This window comes from Cebus imitator, unplaced genomic scaffold (assembly GCF_001604975.1).
Source record: "Cebus imitator isolate Cc_AM_T3 unplaced genomic scaffold, Cebus_imitator-1.0 Scaffold491, whole genome shotgun sequence".
Lineage (NCBI taxonomy): Eukaryota > Metazoa > Chordata > Mammalia > Primates > Cebidae > Cebus > Cebus imitator.
In genome coordinates, this window is record NW_016107806.1 from 1,243,030 (window position 1) to 1,247,771 (window position 4,742).

General features: G+C 41.4%; 1 protein-coding gene across 1 annotated transcript in view; it reads right to left on the minus strand.

Annotated features, from left to right (window-relative positions):
• The window catches only part of NUP210L (nucleoporin 210 like), a 152,559-nt gene that overhangs the window by 119,237 nt on the left and 28,580 nt on the right, over nt 1-4,742 (minus strand). The gene's annotated exons all lie outside the window — the stretch shown is intronic.

Here is a 4,742-nt window from a genome sequence, read left to right on the forward strand (position 1 = left end):
AAGAATAAATTACTTCTGCTCAGAGAAATACATAATTGGCCAGGTGGGGTGGCTCACACTTGTAATCCCAGCACTCTGGGAGGCTGAGGCGGGTGGATCAATTGAGGTCAGGAGTTTGAGACCAGCCTGGTCAACATGATGAAACCCCATCTTTACTAAAAATATCAAAATAAACCAGGCCTGGTGGCATGCACCTGTAATCCCAGACACTTGGGTGGCTGAGGCAAGAGAATTGCTTGAACCTGAAAGACGGAGGTTGCAGTGAACTGAGATAATGCCACTGCACTGCAGCCTGGGCAACAGAGTGAGACTTCATCTAAAAATAAAAAGAAATACATAACTGACATGGCTAAACAGAAAATATTCAATCTGAAATACACTAATTTAGAATGGGCACAGTAGCTCATGCCTGTAATCCCAACACTTTGGGAGGCTGAGATAAGAGGATCGCTTGAGCCCAGGAATTCAAGACCTGCCTGGTCAACATACTGAGACCCCATCTCTAAAAAAAATTGAAAAATTGGCCAGGCACGGTGGCTCATGCCTACAATCCCAGCACTTTGGGAAGCCGAGGTAGGTGGATCGCCTAAGGTCAGGAGTTTGAGACCAACCTGACCAACATGGTGAAACCCTGTCTCTACTAAGAATACAAAAATTAGCTGGGAGTGGTGGTGGGTGCCTGTAATCTCAGCTACTCAGGAGGCTGAGGCAGGAGAATTGCTTGAACCTGGGAGACAGAAGTTGCAGTGAGCTGACATTGCACCATTGTGCTGTCACCCAGGCTGGAGTGCAGTGGCATGATCTTGGCTCACTCAACTACCACCTCCCAGGTTCAAGCAATTCTCCTGTCTCAGCCTCCCAAGTAGCTTGGACTATAGATGCGTGCCACCATACCTGGCTAATTTTTGTATTTTTAGTAGAGACAGGGCTTCGCCATGTTGGCCAGGCTGGTCTCGAACTCCTGACCTCAGGTGATCCACCTGGCTCAGCCTCCCAAAGTGCTGGGATTACAGCTATGAGCCACTGAACCCTGGTCCATCTTTTTTTTGAGACAGGGTCTCACTGTGTCACTACAGGCCTGCACCATCACACCTGGCTACCCTTTTACTTTTTGTAGAGATGGGGTCTCACTATGTTGCCCAGACTGATCTTAAACTCCTGGACTCAAGAAATCTTCCTGCCTCAGCCTATCAAAGTGCTGGGATTACATGCAGGAGCCATTGTGCCTGGCCTAAAGCAAACCTTCTAAATACTTTATGGGTAACTCTGTGCCAAACTTAGGTTTAGTTCTGATATGTACTTTACTATAATATTCATAAATATAAGAGCTAGAAAGAAAGTCAGAAATAACAACATCCCCTTCATTTTACAAACATCTGATCAGATCTCTACAACAGTTCATTCTTCTGATATTGGAATAAGATATCAGAATAAGATCTAAGCCTTCTATCTGCATTCTAAATCTCATTTTTTGTTGCCTCTCAGAAAACATGCTCCATCAACTGGCTCCCTTTTTTCCCTTATCTCTACCATCTTTCTCTGTTTAATTAAGAGAAATGTTCAAGTTTTTCCAATCTTAGAAAAAAAAAATCCTCCTTGTGTCTTTGTCAAAATTCTACTTTGTTTTGTCCTTGTAAAAGCCAAGCTGATTTTACTGACAAAGTGACCCAAGACTTCCTAGTTACCACAAGCTTTCAGTCTTTATCTTGACATCACTACCAGATTTGACCTGTTGAACAATCTTCTTCTCTTTGTAAATTTCTAATTTGGTTATCAGGAAACTCCTCTCTCTGTTTTATCTTTCTTTTTTTTTTTCAGTTGAGACTCATTTCTATCTGTTTCACAAGCTGGAGCGCAGTGGCGCCATCTCGGCTCACTACAACTTCTGCTTCCCAGGTTCAAGTGATTCTCCTGCCTCAGCCTCCTGAGTAGCTGGGATTACAGGCATGTACCACCATGCCCTGCTAATTTTTATATTATTATTAGAGAAGGAGTCTCTCCATGTTGGCCAGGCTGGTCTCAAACTCCTGACCAGTAATCCACCTGCCTCAGCCTCCCAAAGTGTTGGGATTACAGACATAAGCCACCACACCCATCCTTGGTTTTTCTATAATACTACATTTTAATCATTCTTTCAGATCCTCCTTATAGGTCCTCTTTTTCCATCTGAACCGTAAAAGCCAGCATTACACAATTCCATCTTTGGCCAAATTCTCTCACTCTATATAATTTCCCTAGGTGATTTTATCTACAATAGCTCCAACTATCACCTACCTATAAACTAACTTTCAACTATCTATCTTGATCTTCAATCTTTCTCCTCCAGAGGCATAATGAAAATTTCTGTTGGGGCTGGGCATGGTGGCTCACGCCTGTAATCCAAGCACTTTGGAGGCCAAGGCAGGCGAATCACCTGAGGTTGGGAGTTCAAGACCAGCCTGACCAACATGGTGAAACCCCGTCTTTAAAAAAAAAAAGAAAATTTCTGTTGTTGATGTCTACCCCACAGGCACTTCAATTTAACATGTGAAAAACTGAACTTGCTACCTTTTTCCTTAAAACTGCTCTTTCTCTTATATTCTCTATCTCCATGAACAGTTCCACCAGCTACCCTATGCCAGGTGCTGGGACAAATTATGAATAGTCACTATCCACATCCTCAAAAAAGACATATAAATGGACAAATATAATGTATTTTCATATTTGATACTTTGGAAAAAATAATATGAACTGAAAATATAGGGGGGGAAAGAACATTTAAGTTCACCTGGGGAATTCAGGAAAGTGCCTGACACCAGTTGGGGCTCAATAAATATTGAATATTTATTGAGTTTATTTTGTAAGTATGATTGTATTTGTTGAAAAATGTCCTAGGTGCCTTAAAATGACTAAAAAGTAAACAACATGGCATCAATAACTCTCCTTAGTGTGTGCTAGACAAATAATATAGCCAACTAACTAACACTATTATACAAAAACCTGATAGAATTTTTTTTTGGTGTTAGCAACTTTTCTTCAAGCGGCAGTGTACAGCAGCTGCAGAGGTACTGCTCCTTTTGAAGCGGGGCTACCCCATAGACAGTGTGCCCAGAATAGAGACATGCTTATTCAGAGTAAGCCTGCTAGGCCCTACCTAATCTGCCCCTCCCCTACTCTATTACTTCTACTATTTCCTGATTCACTGCACTTCAGCTTCACTGTCTTCCATAGTCTTTTTTACTCATGTCAAATATGTTCCTACTTCAGAACCGTTGCAACTGCTCTTTCATTTTCCTAGAAGTCTTTCACCAATTATCCACATGGCTTACAACACCAGTGTAGCCTTATCAGAGAGGACTTCTCTAACTATGCTAGGAAAAGACTAGGTGTGGTGGCTCATACCTGTAATCCAAGCACTTTGGAGGCCTAGGCAGGATGTGTTCACTTAAGGCCAGGAGTTCAACCAGCCTATTCAGTCTAGCAAGACCCCATCTCTACAAAATTAGTATGACATGGTCGTGTGTGCCTATAGTCTCAGCTACTCAGAAAGCTGAGGTGGGAGGATTGCTCAAAGCCTCTGTGAGTTATGATGACGCCCCTGCACTCTAACCTGGGCAACAGGGTGAGACCCTAACTCTAAAAAAAAAAAAGAATCTGGCCGGGTGTGGTGGCTCATGCCTGGAATCTTAGCACTTTGGGAGGCCAAGGCAGGTCAATTACTTGAGTCCAGGGGTTCAAGACCAGCATGGGCAACATGGTGAGACCTCATGTCTACAAAAACATACAAAATTTAGCTGGGTGTGGTGGCACATGCCTGTGGTCCCAGCTACTTGGGAGGCTGAGCTGGGAGGATCACTTAAGCCTGGGAGTTTACAGGTTGCAGTGAGCCAAGATTGCACCATTGCACTCCAGCCTGGGCAAAAGAGCAAGACCCTGTCTCTATAAAAATAATAATTTTCTAAAAATCTAACTATGCTGGTTAAAATGGCAGTCTGTATACCCAGAGCTTAGAACAATGTTGAGCATATAGTAGGGATATAATAGATATTTGCTGAATGAATTTCTTTCAGATTCAAATATTCAAAAAAATTTTCCAAATAAAACACTTAGAGATGGAGTCCAAATCATGTTTCAATTTTCTGAGAATTTAAATCTTCGTTCCATTTTGTTTTCACTGACTATAACAGATCTCTGTGTACCCTTCTTTGTTCAATCCTTGAATAGCAGGTTTAGTGGATTTTTAAAAATTGCTCTCAACACAATTTTTAAAATATTATTTAAACATCTACTGCAGACAATACCATCTTTTCTCAATTATCATATACAAATAGGAAAAAACAAATTAAATTCTCACATGTTCTTCCAAACTCGGTTTTCCCCTAATTACAATTTTTAAATTTCCCTAATTACAATTTGATGGAGGTTGCAAAAAGCACCGAAGTCAGTAGATCCCAAGTTCCAACTATTCTCCTTTTCTTTACCTACTCTCTTAGAAATTATAGCAATAAGCCAGAGCAATCAGTCAAGAAAAAGAAATGAAGGGTATTCAAATAGGAAAGGAGGAAGTCAAATTGTCTCTATTGGCAGATGACATGATTGTATATCTAGAAGACCCCATCGTCTCAGCCCCAAATCTCCTGAAGCTGATAAGCAACTTCAGCAAAGTCTCAGGATACAAAATCAATGTGCAAAAATCACAAGCATTCCTATACACCAATAACAGCCTTAAAGAGAGCCAAATCAAGAACGAACCACCATTCACA